Source organism: Thalassophryne amazonica, chromosome 1 (assembly GCF_902500255.1).
Source record: "Thalassophryne amazonica chromosome 1, fThaAma1.1, whole genome shotgun sequence".
Taxonomy (NCBI): Eukaryota; Metazoa; Chordata; class Actinopteri; order Batrachoidiformes; family Batrachoididae; genus Thalassophryne; species Thalassophryne amazonica.
In genome coordinates this window covers 116,939,214-116,966,739 of record NC_047103.1, presented here as the reverse complement: position 1 = coordinate 116,966,739, position 27,526 = coordinate 116,939,214, and the positions used below count along the sequence as shown (strand labels likewise).

Genomic DNA, 27,526 nt, shown 5'->3' with positions numbered 1-27,526 from the left:
AAACATTTTCTATATACACAAAAGACCTGTTTCTCTCAAATATTATTCACAAATCTGTAGAAATCTGTGTTAGTTAGCACTTCTCCTTTGCCAAGATAATCCATACCACCTCACAGGTGTGGCAGATCAAGATGCCGATTAGACAGCATTATTAATGAACAGGTGTGTCTTAGGCTGGCCACAATAAAAGGCCACTCTAAAATATGCAGTTTTGCTTTATTAGGGGGTGGGGGGGTCAGAAAACCAGTCAGTATCTGGTGTGACCATCATTTGCCTCACGCAGTGCAACACATCTCCTTCACATAGAGTTGATCAGCAGCCAGACACCATTGCATGTGAGCATTTGGCAATTCAAGCCTCCGCTACTCTTTCCATGACAAAAACTCCTGTAACAGTGGAATGTGCCGTTCATTTCCAAACTGGACGCTGTGTTTTATCCGGGACGTCGTCTGACTAGCACAGGAATTGTGAAAAGACGTGGACATCAGCACTTTTTCGGCACATTGAGACAGACGTGCGGAGGAATTCCGCGTGTCGCGGCGCTGCCGCATGGCGCAAAGCAACGCCATGATGAAGCCTCACAGGACATGTTCTGGCATGTCCAGGCACATCCACAATTTCTCGGATAATCACTTGATGGAAAAACCACCGACAGCTGTCTGAACGCCATCTCAAAGCCGTCCTGTGAGACCAAAATGGAGGTGGTTTTGTCTCGCTCCAGTAGCGAATCCATCGTGATGCGCAAAGCCTCAGCTCGGCTTTCCATGACAAAATCTCTTGTTAAAAGTGAAATCTGCCGGAAAATGGTTGATGTCCAGCTCTTGTGATAACCAGAGAAATTGCACACAATGGTCACGGATCCAGACAGCCATCCGTTTAGAAATGAAATGGTCGTTCAGCCTGTCGATGGCAGCTTCGGAGTGCGGCGTGCCCCACAGCCGCTGGGGGCCGTCCTTAAAGCGACAGTAACACTCCTTATTCTCTACCAAGCTCGTAACATTTTCACCGAAAGCCAGATACATTTTTCTAATGGTTTCCAGCTGCCAGTCTCTAACAGTTTCTGAAAAAATTCTGATGGAAAAAAAGCCCAAATCATTCCGTCATTTCCTGGCAATGAAACAACGACGAGAGGGGTGGACCACTCCTCACTCAAAGCCTGCTCACAGGCGAATGATGCAATCGACAGGCGTGGAAAAACTCACGCATGCGCACGAGGGTTCAAGCTTGTCTGACACAATCACACGTGATTCAAATCCATATGGTTTTTGAAAAAAATAATAAGGTCGGATACTTTTCTAATAGACTTCGTAAACATGATTGGGATTGAAAGGGAGATAGGAGTATCTTCTTTACAGTATGTGAAATGGAGTTTGGATGTGGTAAGGTGACATTAGTGCTGGGATTTGTAAACGAGTTGTTATTGCACATGATATGTGGACATATTAATAATATTGTACATGATTTGTGGACATATTATTGCATGTGGTTATTTCACAGTGTTATTGTACAGTCTGACAGCAGCAGGGATAATGACCTGCGGTATCGTTCCTTCTTGCACTGAGGGTGCCTCAGTCTATCACTGAACAAGCTGGTCAGCTCCACTACAGTCCGATGCAGAGGGTGAGTGGAGTTGTTCATGATGGATTTGAGCTTGGTTAACACCCTCCTCTCATCCACATCCTCCAGAGAGTCCAGAGGACAGCCCAGGACAGAGCTGGACTTCCTGACCAAAATACATTGTGATTGTACGGGACATTTTAGCCAATGTTTATTTATTTATTAGTTTATTTGACAGGGACAATACAGTCAGACATAGCTACAAATCAAAGCTTGCAGCTGATGTGATGCATACAGAGTATAGCAACAAGTGCTAATTTACAACTCCCGTCCCTGGTTAGGCTTTTCTACTCTAACACGACCTAAAAACATCTTAATTTACATTTGAACATCTGTAATAAATAGAACAGTGCAATTCAAACTCTCATCTCACTCATCTCATTCATTCACTCTCATATGTTTACTGGTGGGTACAGTTTTGGTTTGATTTAAGCCAAGATTTAAGTTTAAAGGTGAACATTTTCAACTCGCTGATGGCCTTAATATCTGTGGGCAGTGAGTTCCAGAGTTTACAGCTTTTGTAAGAAAAGGCTGACTGTCCAAATGAGGTTCTGCACTTGGGGATGGTACAGTTATGATTTAAGCTACCTCTTGTTGTCCTGCTGCTGTTTGGTCTCCCCATAAATTCCCTAAGTGGTTCTGGAGCCAAATTGTGGTAGCATTTAAAAAATAATTTTAGAAAACAGAAATTGCAAAAACTGTCAAAACTCAATAAGTTATGTTTGTGGAGGATTTGACAGTGATGATGACGGATTGGTTTTCTGTCCATAATTTTGATTGCTTGATTGTAAAGTGAACCAATGCACTTTGTGGCTGAGGGAGCTGCCTGGGCCCATGCTGTCATGCAATAGGAAATATGAGAGAATATCATCACATGCATGTACAGCAGGGCCGCCTGGTTTGGAATGAAGTGCCTGATAAGTCTAAAACAATTTATATTTCTTTGTATTGTTTTGGATATTTTCTTTATGTGTTCATCAAATTTTAGTTGCGGGTCAAGAACCAATCCTAGATATTTCATTTCATTTACTTGTTGTATTTCGCTGTTTTGGAAAACTATTTTAAAATTGTGTTCTAATTTTTGTTTTTTGATTGAAAAGCACATAGACACTGTTTTAGTGAGGTTAGGGACTAATTGATTTTTGAAAAGCCACTGACTAACCTCAGCCATACATGCAAATAAAACATCTACAGCTTGCTCTGGTGTCTTTGCGGGTGCATAAAAAACTGCATCGTCCGCGTAAAGTTGGCAGCGAACACCTGGGCAAGATAGTGGAAGGTCATTTATAAAGAGACCAAAAAGCAGTGGTCCCAGTATGGAGCCCTGAGGTATTCCCATCGAGATGTTTATCAGGGAGGATTTATCCTGGGCCACTCTCACACACTGCTCCCTATCCTGCAGGAAAGAGGTGAACCACTGCATCGCCTCTGAGGAAATGTTAAATGTGGACATTTTGGCTAAAAGGAGGCAATGATTGACTGTTTCAAACGCCTTTTTAAGATCCAAAAACACAGCTCCTACCACTTCACCTTTGTCTAGTGAATTTTTAATGTTTTCTATGAAGCAGCAGTTGGCGATCTCAGTTGAATACCCTGCTCTAAAGCCAAACTGCTGTGAGTGGAGGAGCTGGTTGGCCTCCAAGTGGTCAGTCAGTTGAGCTGCCACAACTTTTTCAGTAAGTTTTGACAATACAGGTAAAATTGCTATCGGTCTGTAGTTGTGCATAGAGTCCTGGACTCCTGATTTAAAAATTGGGACAATCACAGCTTTTTTCCAGCCTAAAGGAAATTTACATTTTCTAATGGACAAATTAATAAGGTATGTCAAAGGTTTAACTAACAACTTACTATAACGTTTGAGAAAGCAGGAATTTATATTATAGATATCATTTGCTTTGGAGTTGGACAGTTTTTGGATAATCTTTGATACTTCATTCTCATTCACTTCTTGTAGACAAAAGTATTCAGAAGAGGACTGTGGTGATTCACTTTCAAATGTGGCTCTCTCAATATCTTTTGTTAGTTCTTCGATTGATAGTACAAAGTGTTTATTAAATTCATTGGCCATGATGACGTTTTCATTAATAATTTTGCCATTCACAATTAATTCTTTAATTCCTTTGGACTTGGTTGTTTTATTCGTCAGATTATTCAAATATTTCCAAAGAGAATTATTGTTGCCCATAGAATTGCCTATAAGATTTGTATAATAGGAAGCTTGTGCTTGTGAGTGATATGTATGTAACAGATTAGTTACAATCAGGAGGCGCTGAACATCTACGAGGAATTCTGAATCAGGACGTTTTCTCCCAAATATATTTGATCCATTATCAAAATGTAAAAGCAGCAACATGTTTGTAGCAATGTGCTGCTTTCACTGGGCCTGCTGCAGCCTGACATCTGAGCACGGCGTGAAAAAAATAAGCGGTCGGGCTTTTAAATTTTAATCACGGAAATGACTCTGGTCCCACATGTGAAGAGTTTAATGGCAATACATTGCAATCAGACAGGCCATTTTATCCGATGTGAGCAAAAATCTGTTGAACAAAATCTGTTATATATGGTGTTTATTACATGGAAAACAATACAAAAACTTTGGGCCTTTTTTGTCTGGTGTCTACGAATATCTGGTTTATATGATGACAGTTTAGGTGAGTTTTACTCACCTAAACTGGGACTGATACTGGGACTGGGACTGAAACTGGTACATGGGACTGAACAATAAATTTACCTCTCAAAGCTTTGACGATGATGTCGGCTTCCATCCCACAAAGCTGCCTTTATTTTCCCAAATTTTTCTTCTCCTGGGATCTGAAGGGAATCTGTACATCTTGAAGCCCTTGTTGTGTCTATTTGTGCCTCCAAATGCACAACAACCCACATTTTCAGCGAATAAATAAATAAAATAGCTGAATTTACATGCAGACACATTAACACAAAATGCTATTTTGAACCCAAGATGGCACCGTGAGTCACGTAACCGATTTTTTCGACTCGTCATGTTGCCACTCTCTCTATTAAGTCACACTAACTATTGCTAGTGTGAGCCATGAACCTTGGTTGTCCAGCTTGCTGAGGTCCTTGTCCCCTGGCATTAATGGGGATAAATCTTTCACACCATGATCCATTATAGTAATGTGTTTGTTTCTGTTTTTCTACTTTGTCCTGGCTTGGATGAACTGTTTAATTGGCCATTTGGGTTGTAGAATGCATTCAAAGGTCGGTAGATTTGTTCTAACCTTACAGCCCATTAGTAGTTCAGCTGGGCTTACACCAGTGCTGCTACATCTGCAGCACATATGTGCTAAAAGAGGAAGTTTTTGTTTCAAGTTCCCTGTTGTTGTTGGTAGCATGCCTGTTTCTTTGGGGATGTATGGGATGGGTGTTATGTGTTTGAAATCAAGTTCACGGGCTAGTTCTTTAATGTCTCTGCCACAGAACTTTGTGGACCATTGTCACTAACCTCCTCATCTGCGATTCTATAATGGCAGAAGGTACAGTGTGTCCGGAAAGTATTCATTGCGTTTCACTTTCTCCACATTTTTCCACCTATTCCAAAATGGAGTAATTTCAGTTTTTTCCCCTCAAAATTCTACTCACAACACTCCATAATGATGACACGAACAAAGTATTTTTCACATTTTTACAAATTAATTAAAAATGAAACATTAAGAAATCACATGTACATAAGTATTCACATGCTTTGCTCAGTACTTTGTTGATGTACCTTTGGCAGCAATTAGAGCATCATGTCTTCTAGAATATGATGCCACAAGCTTGGTGCACCTATCTTTCGGCTGTTTTGCCCATTCCTCTTTGCAGCACCTCTCGAGCTCCATCCATTTGGATGTGGATTGTCATGCACAGCCATTTGCAGGTCTGGGCTCTGACTTCACCGCTCAAGGGCATTCACGGAGTTGTCCTGAAGAAACTCCTTTAATATCTTGGCTGTGTGCTTAAGAGTCATTGTCCTGCTGAAAGATGAACTGTCACCCCAGTCTGAAGTCAAGAGCGCTCTGGAGCAGGTTTTCATCCAGGATGTCTCTGTACATTGCTGCATTCATCTTTCCCTCAATCTTGACTAGTCTCCCAGTTCCTGCCACTGAAAACATCCCCACAGCATGATGCTGTCACCACCATGCATCACTGTAGGGATAGTGCCTGGTTTCCTCCAAACATGGCGCCTGGCATTCACACCAAAGTCTCATCAGACCACAGAATTTTGTTTCTCACGATCTGAGAGTCCTTCAGGTGCCTTTTGGCAAACTCCAGGCGGGCTGTCATGTGTGTGAAAGCAAAATAATTGTCTTCATGTGATGCCATGTTTATTTCATATTGTATTCATCACTGTGGGAATGCACTGTGAAATGTCCTTGTTTAATCCAGAGACTGTTCATGTAGTTTGCGCAAAATGACTGATCGCCACATGTTTCTGTCTGACCCAAAGTGACACTGAGTCTGTTCTGATTCATTATTCTGATCGCACCTAACTGCAGCCTTGAGACAAAACATTTTTTGTGGGAATTCGTCTCTCCACAGCCTGTTTCCAGATGAAGTCACTTTCAGATAGCCCAGTATCAGTTTGGGGAGACAAGCTCATGAGAACTTGTGCACGAACACTAGGGGCATTGGACTGGGGGGTAAAGGGTACTATGTACACAGGGCCCAGAGCATGGGTGACCCACAAAAAACTGGCATTAAATACATTTTTGTGTTGCATGTCATTAATGTTCATACAATTCATGTTGTAAAAGAATATAAGTACAATGGATGTATAAATGTTTCGAAACATTACTCTAACAATAATATTGAAAGATCTGTGAGGGCCCTTCACACCCCTGCACATTTGTACCATGGTTTAGTCCAAGGTGCACAGGCGACACTCTGCCACACACACACACACATCCCACACGGGATCTCACAGAAAGAGGAGGTGTTTTGTAGAGCTGAAACAACTAATCGATTTAATCGATTATTAAAATAGTTGTCAACTAATTTAGTCATTGATTAGTTGTTAAATAACTTTGTTTTACCACAAATGTTTCGTTTCTTCCATATAAATCAACCATTTTTACAGCGCGGCTTTGCTTTGAACCTTGAACGAATCGAAGCAATGATTTGCAGATCGAAGCAGTGCTTCAATCTGCTGCTTTGTTGATTCATTCATTTTTTATTCCACTTTATCTTAATTTTTCCCCACTAAAACCCTAAAGAGCATATGTGTGTGAGTAATATTTACCTTTTTATGTTAATCTGACCTGTTATGGTCTTCTGAAACAGTTGATAGATGTATTTTATAACTTAAAAACGGGACAGATGCTAACACATTAGCATGTCTATGGCATTTTCAATGTTAAAATTAGCATTAAGCTGTTGCAGCTGTCAGCACATTTGTGTGCTAAAAGAGTCAAGTGTATTATAAATTGTAATATTTTTTAATTTATTTTTTATTTATATATTAGTAATAATAGCAACAACAATAATAGTAAAAATAACCAGTAATGCTACAATACAATTTTAGAGAAAGAAACAAAAGAACCTGATTAGACACAACAGAAAAGATAAATCCAGCTAACAATGAACATAAATAAATAAATATAGAAATAAATAACTGTTTCCTGTGAACACATAGTGACTCTTAAACCTCCACTTCTGTTGTGTGTTGGGGGGTGTGGCTGGATGTTTTGGTGTTCTTTTCTTTTCTTTGCTCTTCAGGTGGCATGGAAACTGATTTGTCTGTGGAGAAGGTGCTGGCTGAAGAGTCCTCACCCTCATCAACATCATGTGTAGCACCTGTGACTGGTGCTCACATGCAACCTTAAAGACTTTCAGCTGAAGCAGATAATTGGATGGCGTTCTGCATTTAAGTCATGTGTGATTCAAGCAGAACTGCCGGGAACTCGACCTTGTGATGTCCGTTTGTGAGACGCTGAGGACCGCGCCTGGGTTTGACACATTGAGCCCGTGAAGCAAGGAAGGGTGAGGACACATGCTGTCAGCACACATTAAAGGTGATTAAGTGTTTGACTAATTGTTGATAGTAACTTGGTGTTTTGTTACGCAGTATACTTGAATTGAGATGAGAATTGTGCAGTTTTCTTCTCACTGCTGTGGCGTGCGGATAAGTGATCCTCCACTTGTTGTGAGAAGCTGCTCATTTGCATAAAGTTAAAAAAGATATAGACCTGAATGTGTTGCTGATAGCGTGTCTTTTGAAAGATATTGTTGTAACTGCTGACTTACCTCACCTCTTCTTTGCTTCACAGAGAGTCAGTTTGTCGTGTCCACCTGGGGAGTGTTTGGCGGTGGTAGTGGGTCCAGGAGCGCCGGGCTTAGATTCTTACGGGCGCTGGAGAGCGTGCCAACAGTCACTCCACCAGAAAGACGCTGTTTAGTTTGTACACATTGTTATGCGCCAAAGAGGGTAAAAAATAAATTGTTTTGTTTTGGAACCGCTTTCTGGTTATTTTTAGCGCTGGGTTCTGTCAGACGCAGGTCCGCTCCTCAACCCGCGTCAACACATAACAACTTCACCCCTGTTTTATTTAAGTTTAATGACAATTTGTTTCAGTCAAACCACATCTAAGCTGTGTTTTTACACAAGAAAAAAATTAAATGCAGTTAACTGCACATTTGTGTCTTTTTTCATGAAAATATGTTTTTAAAGATCACATATTACACTTTAGTCAGGTCTTTAAAAAGGTCTTTTGTGGACTCTTGCTGTAATATGTTGTCAGTGGTTGAGATAGTTTCTGTAGGCATCTAAAAATGCTCGTAATCGGGTGAAACCTGATGGAAATTTTTGTGGTGTGTCAGTGATGTATGTATGTGCAAAATAAAACAAAACACTACTCCAGGTATATTTTTGACGAAAATATAACATAACTTTGTTACAAGCTCAAATGTTGATGTTGCGTGATAAAGTCCTTTTAATAATAACCCGCTTAAAGAAATAATGGCAAAACTCACATGTAGGTAAAAAAAACCCAAAACGATTAATCTAAAAAATAATCGACCGATGAATTGATTACTAAAATAATCGTTAGTTGCAGCCCTAGGGTTTAGGCTGAAATAAAATATGTCTTTCCAAAAAAATTAAAGTCCGGATATCAAAAAAGAAGAGAAAAAACGGACAGGGAAAGAAAACTAAATGAGGGAAAGCAGCTGCTAACCAAATTCTTTGAAAAGAGAGGTGAGCTTGAAAGTTAGCTATATTGAGTTGGGGGGTGTGGGGGACCAAATTGCACCATTTTCTAGAAAAATGGTGCAATTTGGTGCATTCCTGTGCATTTTAACAGATGGGAATGCACCAAATTGCACCATTTTTCTAGAAAATGGTGCAATTTGGTCCCCCAGACCCCCCAACTCAATATTGCTCCCCCAACTTTAATAAAGGTTCTGACTCCCAGGTGTGATCTAAGGTATACATGATTTAGACCTGGTTTGACTACACATTAGAAATTTGGTGTTTGCGTTAATAAAAAAGAACATAACAGTTTGTGTGTGTTGGGGGGAGGGGGGTCTTCAATATGGCTAGTACCTAGGGCCCAGAATTTGGTGCTACGCCCATGACAAACACCATCCTGATGTGTACATAAGGGTGCACTCTAAGTGCTGACACACACATACAAGCTCAGACACTTGCTGTATGCTGTTCGTTGGTGTATTTTTTTTCTGATTATGTTATGAAGCTGTCTCAACTGAACTTTATTTGTAGAGAACTTTCAAACAGCCAAAACAGAGACAAAGTGCTGTACATGGAGGTCATAAAAACAATTGTCAATAAAATGTATCTATCTATCATAACACCAGGTGGCAGTAAAAGACATTTGCAGCAGTAACAGTGCCACCTAGTGTATACTGAAGTATGATGGGAATGACAGATTATAATAAATTATGAGAATGCACGACTGGAAAGACTGGAAAGAAAGTCTAATAAAAAAAAATACTGACATTTGTTTGCAATAATTAAGAAGCAATGCTTTCAGAAAACTATACTGTTTTTATGCGTTTTTGGGGGAGCACGCCCGAACGCTATTTTCAGCATCAAAACGGGCCCATAGTGCCCAAACCATAATAGATGGCGCACATGTGATGGCAGATTTGGAATCTGTTGATGTTTTTGCCCTACAAAACATCTTCAAATAATTTTCAATGACCTACCTTGATGAAATATGGACAATAAAACAAAAAACAAAGCAGTGATCAGTGACAATGCATTGAATGTCAAACATGGAAGCTGGACAGATTCATACTCACTGGGTGAAAACGCCATCTGATGGAAATTGGTGGTATATCACACATCGGCGGTTCTAATTAACTGCAAAATGTGGGCAATTAAGGGGATGTGTGAAAGAGATATGATGTTGCGTCCGTAACTAGAGAGGATATGGGAAGTTACAGAGCGTAGAGATGATGTGTGAGGTGAGCAGATCCAGAGAACATCTAGGACAAAAAAAATGGGATCTCCATGCTTAGTATAGACATTACATACAATAATTTATGATGGCACAATAGCATTATTCAACCACTAATAACCACATGTGCCCAAACAGACTTACAGTCATGAACACTTTGATGTTATGTTGCGAACCGCGACATTAACGTGCAACGACCTTAAACACTAACTTACTGAAGAACAAAGAGAGTAACTCACCTGGATCTTCTCACATAATGTCTAATCCAGTGTGCTTCTCTATGAATGTTTCTGGCACCTGAATCACCAGTTTTGTCCATTTCTATTGTCTTTCCGCAGATTTTGACTCATTTTGTTTGGCTGCAGTACTGTACAAACATATGATACATATAAAACAGACTGAATTTTTAAATTTATGCCAAAACACTTTGGCATAAACCTTTCCATGCTGTCCCAGTGAAGTGAACGGACGCTCGGCTTCTACAGGCAAATGCATTGACCACAGACTGTATGAGAAAAAGATTTATGAGAAGTTAACAAAATAGATTCAGTCAATTTGTGATATTTGTGATTCAAAATGAGCGTGTTCTAAAGCATTTGTTGTCAGTGAAATGATAACAAACTGTACATATTTGACTATTTAATTTTTTGATATTTTAGGGGAACATGAACTTCCTTTGCAGTCTGAGAGAAATCGCCTCTGAGTGGCATCCATCTGGCCACTCTACCATACAGGCCTGATTGGTGGATTGCTGCAGAGATGGTTGTCCTTCTGGAAGGTTCTCCTCTCTCCACAGAGAAATGTTGGCGCTCTGACAGAGTGACCATCAGGTTCTTGGTCGACTCCTTGACTACGGCCCTTCTCCCCCAATTGGTCAGTTTTGATGGGCGGCCAGCTCTCGGAAGTGTCCTGGTGGATCTGAACTTCTTCCATTTATGGATGATGGAGGCCACTGTGGTCATTGGGGCCTTCAAAGCAGCAGAAATGTTTCTGTACCCTTCCCCAGATTTGTTCCTCGAGACAATCCTGTCTCGGAGGTCTACAGACAATTCCTTTGACTTCATGCTTGATTTGTGCTCTAACATGCACTGACAACTGCAATGGTGGGCACAGCTAACAAGAAAGTTAGCTTCGATAACCATTAATCCGATAACTGAAAAGTTATCTTTTATGACACGAAACCGATAAACTGCAAAAAAAAAAAAAAAAAAGATCTTTATTACAGATAACCGATAACTTTTATTCGGACGTGGCCACATCAGATTACACTGTCGGCTTCTGATAAACCAGTTTCACTTTAAGTGCCACAGGGGCTTCTGGGTAAATTCAAGGATCACAAACACAAAAAGAACTCACGAAAAATGAATGAATAAAAAAATAAAACCCCAAACACTGTCATCATCTTTCAAAAGCAGTAAAACACAGTATTAGACGTCACAGTTTATCTTGGTATTATATACACCGTCATTTACGAACTAAAAGCTGATGCTTTTTCACACGCTTTGAACCCTGCGGCTTAAACAACCGAAATACGTTGATTAATGCATTGATTGGCAGAGTAAAAGCCATGTAGTAAACATAAATTTTTACCTGTTAGTTTCAGTGGGATTCATTCAATTCTGAAGAAAATATTCCACATAAAGTGTCCTGATTATGCAAAATGTGTATGTGTTATGTGTAAACGGTGAAGAAAAGTCCCTCACAGCTGCGCCGTAAGATCTCCTGTCTTCCACAAAGTCTTGGCGATTAAATGATCCTGTGCCACAAAGAAATAAAATTAAATAATGTTAAAATTAGTCCGTTTTGTTTGTGTTGAGCAGACGGTAACAGTGTAACGTCCAAACTGAACCTTAACTACACTACCCACAATGCTTGCTGCGTCGACCGCACACACAACGCGCGCACACTCACACACAAAACAAATCCACTGTGCTGTCTGGAGGCTGTTAGCAGGAAGAAAGAATGAAAAGCTGGACTCATTTCTGATGTGAGGTTTTTTTTTCGCTGCACTGAGGATGTACACAGTCTTTTTTTGGTAGTACACGCACTCACAAGTGCCGATCCAGTTGCTTGTGTGTGTGTGTGCGCGCGGGGCAAAATGACACGATGATTTGATTGAGCTAACTGACACCTCTAATTCTTGTAACATACACACACACAAAATCCACTCCGCTGGATGCATGAAGAACTGTTCAGATGAAAAGCTGATGTGATTTTTGGCTGGACTGAGGAACTACACAGTCTTTTTTTTTCTTTTTTTTTATGGAAGTCCGAAGTCAGTGCACAGCATCATTGGACTACATGTCACAATTTGGACTTTAGCAGCAGTGGAACGCCAAAATGTAAGTCCCTTTTCTGTTGTTTATAAATTGATAAAATATCAAATGACAAGGATCTCTTTTAGCTGTTATATAAAACAAATAATGAATGTTTTTACATTCTTTCAATGGAACAAATATTTAATTCAGTAAAAGCTTCGCCTCGTTGAATGGTATGTTCCAGCTTTCACCTTGAAATATTCGTAACATTGAACTCATAAACATTCATTATTTATATAATGTGCAAGAGCCACTGTTAAATGTGCAATATGCCACTGTGAAATATCCATTTGGTTTACTTTTCTCATTTATATATATATATATATATATATATATATATATATATATATATATATATATATATATATATATATATATATATGCTTCCCTACAATTTTTTTTTAAGTCTGCATGTGGTTTACTCAGGTTTATATTTGCACTGAAAAGTCTTGCACCTTACTTTTTGTTGTACTTGTTACAGTGACAGTAAAGAATCTGTATCTGCATTCATGAGGGGAATAGGGACCCTCAGTACGGTGTGTACTGTATATGGTTGTGCATCATTTTGAATTGCTATTTTCACAGGTTGTGTTTTAAGGAGTCAAAACTCTCCTCCATCATCATAGATCTCATTAATCCTTCCTACCAACTTCATAGCCTGTGCTACTGGTCTGTTGAGTAAGTTGCTCACACTATCTCCCTTTACTACAAAAATGTCAAATGAAAGCTTGTTTGCTGTGTTCACTGTGAATTGGCCCACACGGTATATATATGGAATACTCAATACAGTCTTAGAATGGAGCAGTGTTATGTCTGGTTATTGCCCCTAAAAGGTTTCCAACCTCAAGACATATACATCAGCCCCAGCATCTAATTTGAAATGAATTGTCCTGGCCAGGGTACTTTGCCTGAGGGAGTACTAACTGAGCCTAGAAAGACAGCTGAATTCTCTTCACCCTTACTGACTTCTCTCTTCTCTTTGGTTTTGCACTCTCTTTTCCAGTGGGTTGTTTTGTTGAAACTGCTGCATATGAACTTAATTTCAGGGAATTTCCATGTTTCTTCTGCATTGCTTTCCCAAATCTCCTGCATGTTTTGATGTGGCCATTTTTCTGAATTATTCATTATGTTGTTTCCTCACATTTGTGTGCATTCAGAGGCCTGACCTACTTACTGTACAGTGCACGGCCTCAACTTGTAAGTTAACTTGGGCTTTTACTGCCCCCTGCTGACAGCTGTCCTGCACCATCACCTCCAATGCAAGATTTGAGATGAGTTGCAGTTCATTTATTTATATTGCACCAAATTGCAGCACAAGTCACCTTGTCTAAACTGATCCACCCCCTCAGAGACCACATAGGTGACAGTGGTAAGAAAAAAAGTCCCTCAGGTGTTTTTGATTGTAAGAAGAAACCTCAAGCAGACCAGACTCAGAGGAGTGACCATCTGCATTAGCTATTCTACCAACAACAAAATATCAAGTAAAACTAGAAGCACTCAGAGAGTGCAAACCTTCGCCAAGGCCATAGGGTCACTGACCCTAAAGAGATTTCCTCCTTGGCACAGTGATCTATTCAACAATTCAGTGTTACAACCAAAACTATGACACATACACTCTTCTTTCCTGTATATTTGACATCCTTGACCATGAAAACATACCACTAGAACTTGGAATCACTTTTATGTCTTTATTAGTTCAAAAGTTATTGTATAAAAATGATTTTTTGGTAATGGCGGGTTTCTTCTGGATCTAGCTCCATAACATTTGAAGCTACATCAAATCTGATGACACCTTACTGAATCAGTACAGATTCAGCTACAATTTAGTGTTAGTTGTGCATCTCTAGCTTCATTTGTCACCTCACACTAACACATTTTCTATTTTCCCTATATTTTTGCATATTCTGGATCACCAGATCCGGTATCTCGATCCGATCATCACCAAACTTTGTTGTTTGATAGAACATTTGACTATGTTACACCCTAATTTTTTTCAAGCTTTTCTGCCTTGTTTTCGTGGAGTTAGAAATTAGAATGTCAAAATTCCCCCTATCCCGCAATGGTGAAGAATCCTTTAAAAAATTCCTGGATCCGGAATCCTGCTGACAAACAGACAGACAAAAAATTTATTTTTGTCTCTTTCTCTAAAATTGTATATAATAATCATTAGATTATTAATATATAAACAAAAATAAATTTAAGAAATATTACAATTTGAAAACAAATGCACCCGAACGTGATGACAACTGCAACTGCTTAATGCTAACTTTTAACATTGAAAATGCCATAGACATGCTAACGCATTAGCATCGGGATCCAGATCGTGATCCGGATCACCACTAAAATTTAATCACTTGTTCCTCTTGTCATTTCCAACCACTTCACAAAATTTAATCAAAATCCGTTCAAAACTTTTTGAGTTATCCTGCTGACAGACAGACAAACAAACAAACGTGACCGAAAACATAGAATGGTCAAACATGAAAAAACAGAGATTGTGCAGATAAAGTCCAGTGGTTATATAACTAGTGGTCAACCTGGATGGCTTTTTCAGAGTGAGTATCTATTATTACTAATGTTGGAGACCAAAAACCGATATCTGAAACCAATATTTCCTGCAGTGAAAAAGTGTCAAAAATGTTTCAAAAATTAGAATAGCACAATCTCTTAATACAAAACCTTGTTCAAATGTCTTTCAGTATATGTTTGATTCACAGAACATTTTAACATGACATTCACACAAAAAGTGCTATAACCAGCATGATAAAGAAGTTAAACAAATAAGCAAACTGATAAATAAATAAATACAGTTCCAGTCTGCACAATGCTAGCATCTTCTACAGTATCAGAGCCAATGTTGCACATTTAAAAATGAAATTGTCTTATTAGTAAAGCGCCCTTAAAAATGACCAATATCAATAAGCATTTTTAAGTATTGGCACAGATAATCAGCCAAGTTGACCCCTTGCATTGTCTTGGATGTTCACAACTATCCACTTCTCCAGTGTGTTTCTCATGATTAGCTCCTGGCCCTGTGACAGATTGGCGTCCTATCCAGGATGTACCATGGCTCACGCCCTGTGCTTGCTGGTGTGGCGAACTGGACGAGTTCTTATCATTAAGATAATCCAGAATAATGATGGATCATACTTTTGACACCACTCTGGCATTTCACCCAGGGAACTCTTCAATCAAATCAACTCCAAATCAAGACACACAGGTTCATTGCAAAGAGAGGCAGAGTAAGTGGTTCACTATACAGAACAATTTATTAATAAGAATTTAATTTCCTATGTAAAACAAGAAAACATGAGACCACATATATACGAGGTCTATTAGAAAAGTATCCGACCTTATTATTTTTTTAAAAAACCATATGAATTTGAATCACGTGTGATTGCGTCAGACAAGCTTGAACCCTCGTGCGCATGCGTGAGTTTTTTCATGCCTGTCGGTTGCGTCATTTGCCTGTGAGCAGGCTTTGAGTGAGGTGTGGTCCACCCCTCTTGTCTATTTTTTATTGCAAATAAATTCCTGAACGATTTGGAGCTTTGCTGCATCAATTTTTTTCCAGAAACTGTGAGAGACCTCCAGGTGGACACCGTTCGAAAAATTAATATGGCTTTCAGGGACGATTTTATGGGGATTAAACAGATTACGGAGTGTTACTGCCGCTTTAAGGACTGCCCACAACTCCTGAGAGCGCAGCGCGCTCCCAGCCCCCATCGACAGGCTGACACCCTGCTGGAACAACCAGATCATTTCCAACGTGAAGGCTTTGTTGATCCGGGACCTGGAAGGCTTCATCACGGCGTTTCTTTGCTCCGAGCGGCTGCACCGCGACGCGCGGTGGAGCCGCTTCTCTTTCCATGACAAAAACTCCTGTAACAGTGAAATGTGCCGTTCATTTTTAAACTGGACACTGTCTTGATCCGGTATGTCATCTGACTAGCACAGGAATTGTGAAAAGACATGGACATCAGCACTTTTTCTGACCATTAAGACAGACGTACGGAGGAGTTCCGTGCGTCACGGTGCAGCTGCTCGGCGCAAAGAAACGCCGTGATGAAGCCTTCCAGGACATGTTTGGGAATGTCCAGCTCATGTACAATCACAATCGGATAATCACACGACTGGAAAGCAACCGGAATCCGTCTGAAATCCACCTGAAAGCTGTCCTGTGAGACCAACACCGAGGTGGTTTTGTGCCGCGTAATGAACGGCTCCGTGGCGCGTCCCTCCGCTTCTTTTTCCATGAAAAAAACTCCTGTAACGGTGGAATTTGCCGATAAAGTGCTGATATCCACATCTTCTGCCTTTTTGTGAAAGTCAGACGAGGTCCCGGATCAACAAAGCTTTCACGTTGGAAATGATCTGGTTGTTCCAGCGGCGTGTCAGCCTGTCGATGGGGGCTGGGAGCGCGCTGCGCTCTCAGGAGTTGTGGGCAGTCCTTAAAGCGGCAGTAACACTCCGTAATCTGTTTAATCCCCATAAAATCGGCCCTGAAAGCCATATTAATTTTTCGAACGGTGTCCACCTGGAGGTCTCTCACAGTTTCTGGAAAAACATTGATGCAGCAAAGCTCCAAATCGTTCAGGCATTTATTCGCAATAAAAAATAGACAAGAGGGGTGGACCACACCTCACTCAAAGCCTGCTCACAGGCAAATGACGCAACCAACAGGCGTGAAAAAACTCACGCATGCGCACGGGGGTTCAAGCTTGTCTGACACAATCACACGTGATTCAAATCCATATGGTTTTTTTAAAAAATAATAAGGTCTGATACTTTACTAATAGACCTCGTACATCATCATACAAATAAAATAACACCATCCATAAATAACACCAGAGGGCGCCGTAGCGGCACCAGGTCCCAGTGGCAGCCATCGACTGAATCACAGGGCTGATGAGACCCACAGCAGCAACAGCGGAACATCAGGGCGAGGCAGCGGGCAAAGCAGCAGTGGCAGCGAAACAAACTGATGCCTCACTCTTCTCCATCGCAGGCCTGTAATCACTCCATCACTCCCAAACAACACAGCATAAAGCTGAGGAATCAACACTACACTGGAGAGTAGAGTGTAGAATATTATACTGGGATAGGCTACACCCCCCCTCCCCCACAGGACCATTAATGGGGCAGCACAGTCCCGTTTGAACCCCTGCGTGCATGATATCGTGGGATTTGACCACTTCCGGGGACAGCCTGCCAGCACACAACACAACGCAAAGCTTTGCACGAAAAAATGGTGTACTGTTTTGTGTTTCAGCTGCAATCACAGAAGCAGTCGTGAACAGTGCAGTTTGTTTCAGTTCCCAGTCAAGAAGGGAAGACGAGGCAAATGGGACAGATTGTGTTGTTAAGTTTTAGTGAGATTGAATGTGAATAATGATAATGAGGCTTTCCCTGGAAGTACAATTTTGGAATCATATGCTCTTTCATTTATGCCCTTTATCGCCCTCCCTCAGTTGAGACTACGGTGCCCTGCTGGATTAAGTGTTTATAGATGGATGGATAGATAGATGATTAGCTCCAAAATCACAATGTTTGTAAAGGACACAAATGTATGTTTCCATTTGCACCCATTCATGTTGCACATATTGGTTAAAACATGCCCTCTCATCAATTACATTGCATTTGGGTATGAAATGGGCTTAAAATATGTCGGTGACTGCTGCAAAGTCACTGTCCTCATCTTCTCCAAAGGTGAAATGAGACGAAAATTGTTCTCAGCTTCCCGCATAAATATTTCCCTGCATTTATCACTTGCATTGTTAACACCATTTCAACTTTTTGCAATTTTTATTTTTATTTTTGTGTGTGTGTGTAGGGGGGGGGAGATTTGATTGTTTTCTTTTATGTTTTATCTGATAAAACAGTATTTGAATAGACAACGGTTTTACTGGGAGTTATTTACTAGAAAATGGAACCTCTCAGGCAGAAAAGGGCTGTTATTACTGTTGAGTTCAGAGAAAGATCGTGGAAATGAGAAGTAGCATTAAAAACAGAAAGGAGGGCATTAATGTTGAAGACATGGATTGGTTACAATGTGTTGAACAGCACAGAGAATGGAAAAAACAAACAACAAAAAAACAAAAAAAACATTTTACAGATAGTTGTGATCATTGTGAACTACTGGAAAGTGTGTAATTTTGTAGAGGCCCAGATGTCAAAAGAGACACAGACACTTCGGGGACTCAAAGCACTCAGTGTGAAAGAAACATTGCAGAGAGATGTTGAGGTGATTTTGGGCGCAGGGCTGTTTTCATTAACTGTCCAAAAGGTGGCGGTAATGCACCTTTAATCTGTCTGTCAGCCAGTCATTGAACAACACAGAAGAAGAAGGCGCAAGCGTAGGCGGATGCTTGAGGAGAGGAGACGAGGAAGAATAAGGAAGTTTATTATATGGTATGTAATTTTGCCAACTTCTGATTGGCCCATTCGCCACTTTCTGAGTTGTACCACATGCCGAGTTGACCGCTGGTGGAGCCAAGTTGACCGCTGGTGGAGCAGAGTACCCCTCGCGTGCGCCGTACCGCTAGCCAATCAAGCGACGCCTTCTATCGATAACGACCAATCAGATAACGCGATACAACGACTACTTTGGCCCGCTTCGTGTTGCGTCGTCATGACGACGCCGTGTACACAATGCAGTAAAAACTAAGGGCACAGAAAAAAAAAAAAAAACCGCTGCTGGCTGCAGCAGCTCCTCCGTCTTATCTCACAAATGCGTTTAAATACAGTCCATAAAAGTCCTGCTTACAAACTGATTGACAGGACATGTCCACATCAAGTATAACTCCAGACATCTCAACATTTACTCAGACGATTCATTCGCGCGCACGCGCATCTCGCGGTCAAAGTAGGAAAGATAAACTATAACAGAACTCAGAGCGCAGATCTGCAGCTCAACACAAATATAAACTAGAAGATAAATCAGAGTGCACACTGATTTATCTGTGCAGAGAACCTGCAGGCTGAGTTCTCACCTCCTCTCTGCCCCCTGCAGCGCGGACCTGACACAGACGTTCCTGCGTCGTCATGACACCACAGGAAGCTCGAGGCAGCCCCGGTGTGCAAGGGGCTTTAGAGATTGTGCTCATGAAGTATTTTGGACCTGTTGGTGCAATATGACAGTAACAATAAAGAGCTGAAACTTGAGATTGATTTTTCAGTTTTAGTATGTTTGTCAAACTCCCAATTTTCTTGTTTACCATATAATAAAACAGTTACAGACTTTTAATTTCGGTGTACCAGTGATTATGCGGACCTGGTCAGGATGAGGTTCACCTCGGCCAAGGCATCGATGAACCCAGTATGAGGTTCACTGAGGCCTTGGCCGAGGACCAGGTCCGCATAATCACTGGTATGCCTCATCAAAAGTCTATAATTGTATAAAGTTGTTTGAAAAAACTTTTTAAAAAAAGACAAGTTATGTAAACTCTAGTTTAGTTGTTTTGTTTGTTATAAAGCTCTACAGAGTCTCACACTATGTGGTGTGAGAAAGCGTATGGAGGACCAAACCTGCCAATAAATAAACATGCACATCAGTGGCGGCTGGCCCATAGGGAGCGCTCGGGCGCTGCCCTCCTAGATGTGGAGGGGAAAGGTCATAATATATATATATATTTAAAAAGTATTATCAATGTCAGTTTTACTTAATAGTATGTGCCTACATGTAATATGAATGATTAAAACAACACTTACTCCAACTGACTCTCATTCAACTGCATTTCCACCGACAGAAGCAGAGAACGTATCATTCCTCGTCTTGGGCGCTCATTCAAAGCGCCCTTGAAGTGCAGCAAAATAACCAATTGTATGTAGTTGCTAGGGAAAATTAATAAATATTTGGCAAATCAACATTGCCAAAATTAATGGCTTTGGGGCTCCGGAATTTTAGCCGTTGCTACAAAAATGCGGGAACGTTAGATTGCTACAGTCAGTGATATACGTGACGCTGCACCTGCTGCTGTCAGTCAGTCAGGCAGGAAGAGATGATGGTGACGACGATGTTTGGGTTATATTTATTTATTTTTATTTTGTCTGCGTGTGTTTTGCTCGAGGAAGTTGAAGAACTCTTCGGAGGTTTAAAATGGGACAAAACTAATCAAATCAATGACACCAAAGTTTCGCGGGGATCCTTTTGGAGGCACATGGAGGAGCACACATCAGATCTTTCTCGTGGTTTAATGACAATTGCACATGGAGGAGAGACGTTTGTCTGACTCGTTATAAACCATGTCAGCCTTCATTCACACTATCGGCGCGCACACGTCACGGAGGCTGCTGATCTGTGCTCTTTACTGCGGGGTGGAAAGGAGCGCATCCACCTCTGCCAGCTGCGGACTGACTCCTCTGGATCCACTTCAGCTCAGGTGAGCTGACGAGCTGCTCGGATTTATTCCCGAATGTTGCTCCTGGTGTGGAAACGAGGATGAAAATTTAAGATAAAACGAATGAGTGATGTTTTTTTGTTTGTTTTAGGGGGTAAAAGCTGTGATCTTTATTGGGACAGCAGACCACTTAAAATGGTAATAGGGGAGGCCGGGGCTGTTTGTAACAGTGTTCAAAGCTGCAGCCATGCTTGTATTTTGATTTCACTTTACACGTTATGAGGATCAGTTCACAGAAGTGAAATATTCTTTGGAGTATTCCACACTCTAAAACAAATTACTTGCTCAGTTTAAAAACAAAACAAAACAAAACCCTAAAATAGCAATTTGCATGTTTTTTAAAGAAATTCTAACTCAGCCACTGAGTTCACACAAGACACTTATAATCAGACAAACCCAAGTTTAGCAACGCATTTAATTAAGTGGTTTTGTATACTTAATTTGCTTTGTCCTCTACACTGTTAATTAATTTTAACCAATTTAATTTAAAGGTTTTGGTGTTATTAGTTAGTCAAGTTATTTAATTTAAGTGTTTCAAGCTTCTTTAGTTTGCCTCCATTCTACTTAGTAATGTTCATGCAAAATATTACCTCAATTTTCTCTCGCTCTCACACACACACTCTCTCTCTCTCTCTCTCTCTCTCTCTCTCTCTCTCTCTCTCTCTCTCTCTCTCTCTCTCTCTCTCACACACACACTATCTCTCTCTCTCTCACACTCTCTCTCTCTCTTTTTCAGTGCAGCCACCTCTGCAAACTTTGTGGAAAGCTTTCTCTTTTTTGTCATTGAAGACTTCACCAGAGGTTATTTTTTTGGTTTTTTTTCGTCCTCTCGGAGCTGCAGCTGCACTCTGACATTTAATACAGAGCCTTGGACTTTTAGGGAGAAGTGTATGCAGGCGAGTGCATTTCTTTTATCCCTGGGAAAAATGAGAGCAGAAATAGAATGAAATAAACAAAATGGCACAATAATGAATGTCATAATATACTAGGTCTGTCAATAAAGTAACAGACCTTTTTATTTTTGTTTAAAACTATATGGATTTGATTCATACTTACTTTACTTCAGACAAGCTTGAACCCTTGTGCGCATGCGTGAGTTTTTCCACGCCCGTCGGTGACGTCATTTGCCTGTGAGCACGCCTTGTGGAAGGAGTGGTCCCGCCCCCTCGTCGGATTTTCATTGTCTGGAAATGGCGGAATGATTTGGACTTTTTTCCATCAGAATTTTTTCAGAAGCTGTTAGAGACTGGCACCTGGAAACCATTTGAAAAATTTATCTGGCTTTCGGTGAAAATTTTACGGGCTTCACAGAGAATAAGGACTGTTACTACAGCTTTAAGGACAGCTTTAAGGACGCTCGGTTTGCACCCTGTTTTTAAAGAAATGAGAGGCACAAACACTGAAAAGAAACCAGTCAAATATATATACACGTTACACATGAGTCATGTCTGCAAGAGGGTGATAGCAAAGCGAGGTAACGGCTGAAACCTTCCATTCCTGCAACATGAGCCTTGTGGCTCGTCAAAGCAGGATAAGGCAAAATGAAAAATAGTTTGCTCAATCATGAAGAATGCAGACAACAAGTCTTTCTTTCTAAAACCTCCTCTTCTCACAAAGAGGAAAAATAATAAGCATAAACTATAAGAAAATAAATAATAATAATATAAGCATAAACTAAAGAAAATAAATGATAATAAGAGCATGAACTATATAAAATCCTTGACATAATCCTCCCTGTTTATCGTTTATTTACATAAGTTTGTCATGTCCAAAACACACTTCAATAGAAAATTTGTCCACTTTAACCACTTATCTTATTACATTTTCAGCTAAAGCTTCATAGGCTAAGAGTGTGTTAACTCATCACGTCAACAGTTCAAGCTTGAACTGGAGTTGTGAGCTTTTCAATATCATCATAATTCTCAACACAGTCATTATAGTTTTCTCCACTAAGGTCTGACTGTTTCAATGTTTGATATTTTGGCATAGTTTGTTGGAAAGCCAGATTACACTGTACAAATGTATTTGACACCATTTTGCCAACCATTGTTTTGATACAAGGGATCACACAACACATGCAAAGTCCAATCAGAATTAGGACTATAATAACTGGTGTCACCATTTTCAATAGTAACTGCCACCATGGTCCTGAAGTCAACCAGGACCAGGGATTCCACTGGCTCACGGCTAGGGTGTCTTTATGCATTGCATCACGAAGTTTATTCAGCTCTTCCAATGTGTCCTGCACATCCACTGAATGAATGGAGTCTGTGATGAAAGTACAGCATGTTGTGTTCAGCAGAACACAAACTCCTCCCTGTGAACCAGTAAGCAAGTCTAAAACCATGCGATTTTGCATCACCATGGTACGTAAAGCATCTATTTCAGTGTTTTGAGCTGCTACTATTTTCTCAGTTACATTCATGAACAGACCCAATCGATAATTCAGAGTTTCAATCATTAATGAATTTTTTACCACTCCTATCCAGGGGAACAATGAATGTGCTATTTTATCTCCTACAGACCACAATTTTTGGTCCTTTGGTACATCCGAGCCCCACATGTGATCATGTGGTAACACATCTGGGTATATCGATCTCCGTCTGGTGCTGCCATTCTTCTCTGTGGGGGTCCTTGGCACTACCACATATGTATGGTCAGTCACCTGGGTAGGTGAACACACACCACCCCAATTTGGTGGGAGACTCATGTACAGTCTGGAACCACAAAGCCAATAGATGTCATCATACACCGGAGTACCATTTACAGGTGGTAGCAAAAACTTACTAACATAAGCACATGATTCATCCGTTCCCCATGGACAGGAGCCTGTATAATTACATCCCTGTCCAATGTGATGAAGATAAGTACCATCCACATAATATGTTTTGGTTAGGCTTAAATTATTTGATAAAACATACGTTTGGGTACACAGACATTTCTTAATTTTACCTACAGTTTTATTCCATGTCCCGTAAAAGCAAATCGGGAATGGCCGTTGTGATGACAATTTAGCATGTGATGATATTTTTGCATTTCCCTTCAGTCTAGTCAATGGAGCAGCACTCGGGCACGCTTGTACATCTTCTGTTGAAGTCCCTATCATAAAAGTGGTTGCACTGAGACAAGTGGTATTACGTTTTATCAGATTTGCTGAGAACTGTTGCCCCCGAAATACAGTTTGATTATGCATCCGTATGATAAGACATTCTGTCACCCTAGCAGGGTACAGTTTAGCCGTCAGAGCTGGGTGTGTTGAGGATATAGGCATTTGCGAACAAACATAACAATTAGTAACGTAATTCCATAGCCAATAAATGAACATATCTGTACCACAAATTAGTATGGTATATATGAGGGTGTCCATCTGTCTCATTCACATTATGAATAAACCTCTTCTGACGTTGCTTCCGTTGTTCTCTGGCTCGGTCCACAGTGAGCTGCAATTCTTGGGTCAACCACCAGGCCAGGAATCCGAGGAGCACGAAACACACTAAGATCACAACGCAACCGGCTGCCCTACCAACAGTCCGGCAGCGGCGGCACTGAGCACGCCGCTCCGGGGTCTGCTGTAGTTCAGTCATGATTGCTAGGATACAGTGTTGTTAACCAACCTCACCTAATAGTGCAAGGATCTCCCTGCTTCACTGGCATTGAGACAATCTATTGCTAATTAAATAGACTCCCTTTGTAGCCAGACTTCCCCTTACACTGTGGAGGCAGCCAACACATGCTGTATCTTACAGTGACTTAGATGTATCCACGTTGATCTCTCCGCTATCTTTACTGCAGTTGGTGTTGTTAACAGCACTTGGTATGGACCTTCCCAACGAGGACTGGACCAGTTCTTCCTCTTAATCACTCTGATGAACACCCAGTCTCCTGGCTGGACTACTGGAAGGCCGTCCTGTGGGAGATCAAAATTATTCAGCAGTAAATGTGTTTGAGTTATCTCTTTCTGTGTTAATGTCTTTTTCATAAAATCTGCTAATGTTTGTTCCTCATCTGCTGTTTTAGTATCCATGTCAAAAATTGGTAGACGATATGGTCGTCCATAAAGTATCTCAAATGGTGTTAAACCTGATGGTGTTGGTGTTATTCTCATATACAATTTTACTAGCTCCAAACATTCAATCCAGGTTCGTTTTGTCTCTTCCATACATTTCCTTAGTATTGTTTTTATTGTGCCATTTGTCATTTCCACTAATCCTGCACTTTGTGGGTGCTAAGCACAATGATGTTTTAACTTAATTTTCATGTGTTCTGCTACTCTGTACAACTTCATTTACAAAATGTGTTCCATTATCACTGTACAATGTCTCTGGTATTCCATAATACGGAATAATTGTCTTACACAGTGCTTTTGCTACTGTTAAAGCATCTGCTTTTTGTGATGGAACAATTTCTACCCATTTTGAAAAGGCATCAATTAATACTAGACAGTATTGATAAGGTCCACATCGATTTAGTTCAATAAAGTCCATATGAACAATTTGAAAAGGATACTGTGGTTTTGGGAATTGCCCTCTCCGGGGTCTTATATTTCCCTGTGGGTTGTGTTTCAATCAGGTAACACAGGCTTTACAAAAATTTTTTGAGTATAAATTAAATCCATAGGTAGTAAAGTATTGGTCTACCATATATACCATCCCCCCTGTCGACACGTGTTAACCCATGCATCGCAATTGCGGCTGCTTTGAATAATCTTTTGGGTAGGATGGGTTTGTTATGTACACAATAAAGTCCTTTGGGGTTTGGGGTTGCCCCATTTTTCAACCACAAATGTCGTTCCTGCGCTGGTGCCTGTTTTTGCATATCCAATAAAAGGTCAGAATCTATTAATGGTTCATTGTCTGTCTGAGCTGTGTAAATAGAAGAAGTACCATATCGACCAGCTGCTGCTTCTTTCGCTATTTTGTCTGCGAGACAGTTTCCTCTGGAGACAAAATCTGTACCTCTGGTGTGGGCTGCGCATTTACATAATGCCAGGTGTGATGGTAATGTCACTGCTTCTAGCAAATTTGTGAGTAAGCCTGCATGTGTCACTGGTTTCCCTGTAGAGGTTATCATACCTCTTTGTTGCCATTGTTTTGCAAAGAACCAAATTGTTGAAAATGCATATTGACTATCTGTATAGACTGTCAGTTTCTGTCCTTTAGCCAAGATACAAGCTCTGGTTAATGCAATGAGTTCTGCAGCTTGGGCTGATTTAAAATGATCAATCTGTTTTGCTTCAATAACAGTATTTGGTAATTGAACAACAGCATAGCCTGTTAATGTCTGTCCTTTCTGATCTTTGAAACATGAGCCATCCACAAAGTAATGTAGTCCATCTGTAAATGGTTCGTCTGTTAAGTCTGGTCGAGGTAATTGTTGTTTCTGTGTGTCTGCCAAACAATCATGCGGTTCACCGTCTGTCTCAGTAGGTAGGAGCGTGGCGGGATTCAAGGTGTTGCATCTTTCAGTGGTAATATGTGGCTGAGACAATAGCATTGCTGTATAAGCTATCTGTCTAGCAGGCGATAAGAATGTATCCAAACATTTGGAATAATAGCCAACTGGTTTATTTTTATTACCATGTTGTTGTAGCAAGACTGCACACATGAATCCCTGTTTTGTGTCCACCATGAGAGTGAATGGCTTGGCATAATTGGGCAGAGATAATACTGTGGAACTCACAAGTTCTTGTTTAAGAGCTGTAAACTGTTCTTCAGCTTCTTTATTCCACTGTATTTTGTCAGTCATAGCCATTGGTATAGAATGTATTAAATCCTGCAATTTCTGCACCTTCTCTGCATAACATGGAATCCAGGCTCTGCAATAATTACAGATACCTAAGAAAGTCATCATTTCCTTTTTTGTTGACGGTTTAGGCGCTTTGAGAATAGCGTGCTTTCGATCGTCTTGTATTCGTTTCCCCTCAGCTGATAGGACGTGGCCTAAATAAGTCACTTGTGGTTGCACAAACTGCAACTTTTGCTTTTTAATTTTACTTCCTGTTTCTGCCAAATGTTGCAAAAGCATCATAGTACATTTTGTACAGCTGTCTTTTGTCTTTCCTGCCACCAAAATGTCATCTACATACACCAAGATTTGTGAATCTTCTGGTGGAGTAAATGAAGATATGCAACAATTTATTGCTTGTGTAAAAATGGTCGGACTGTCAGCAAAACCTTGAGGGAGTCTTGTATATGTATATCTTTTCCCTTTAAATGTAAAAGCAAACCAAAATTGAGAGTCTGGATGAACAGGTACTGAGAAAAATGCATTACTGATGTCTATGACAGAGAAGTACATATTTCCAGGACTTAATCTATCATCCGAGTCAGTGGTCACATTGTGCTTTCTGATCCATGCACTAATTTCTGGCTTCAAACCATTCAGGAGGGCTTGTTTCAGCTGATTTTGATATGCTCCCGCTTGATCATCACTATGCGGTATACCGCTGTTTGCACGGAAAACTGTCCCTAAACGCTGATTATAATCATCCACATCCTCATCTGCCTTTTGTTTACACGCATTTATTTTACCATAGTCCGCTTTCTGTTTAAACTTGTTTTTAACTCTGGTCATTAGATCGGTTATTTGAGCCTGTAACGCTGCTGCCGGATCTTCCTCATTCCCGTATGGCAGGACCGTGCCGTCTGCAGCACGTCCTGTAAATGTCCCTCTCACATGGACCCAGTTTCGTCCCAGAGCCAATTGTACGGCCTGTCCTACTTCACAGCCATTCAACCTATACGCTTTTATAATATCTTCTTTTCCTTTTACCCAC

The 27,526-nt window shown here is 40.5% G+C and overlaps 1 protein-coding gene and 1 long non-coding RNA gene across 2 annotated transcripts in view; one reads left to right on the top strand and one right to left on the bottom strand.

Moving 5' to 3' along the window:
* Positions 1-1,796: 1,796 nt before the first annotated feature.
* LOC117513456 lies at positions 1,797-22,470 on the bottom strand. The gene is made up of 3 exons (XR_004561615.1): positions 22,459-22,470; positions 21,368-21,372; positions 1,797-1,929 (listed from the first exon to the last, which is right to left on the bottom strand). It is a non-coding gene; the product is annotated as an uncharacterized LOC117513456 (long non-coding RNA).
* sts (steroid sulfatase (microsomal), isozyme S) overlaps positions 18,697-27,526 on the top strand; it is a 74,554-nt gene continuing 65,724 nt past the window's right edge. The window contains exon 1 of the mRNA XM_034173626.1: positions 18,697-18,763. The gene's annotated coding sequence lies outside the window, so the exon portion shown is untranslated. The remainder of the gene's footprint in view (positions 18,764-27,526) is intronic.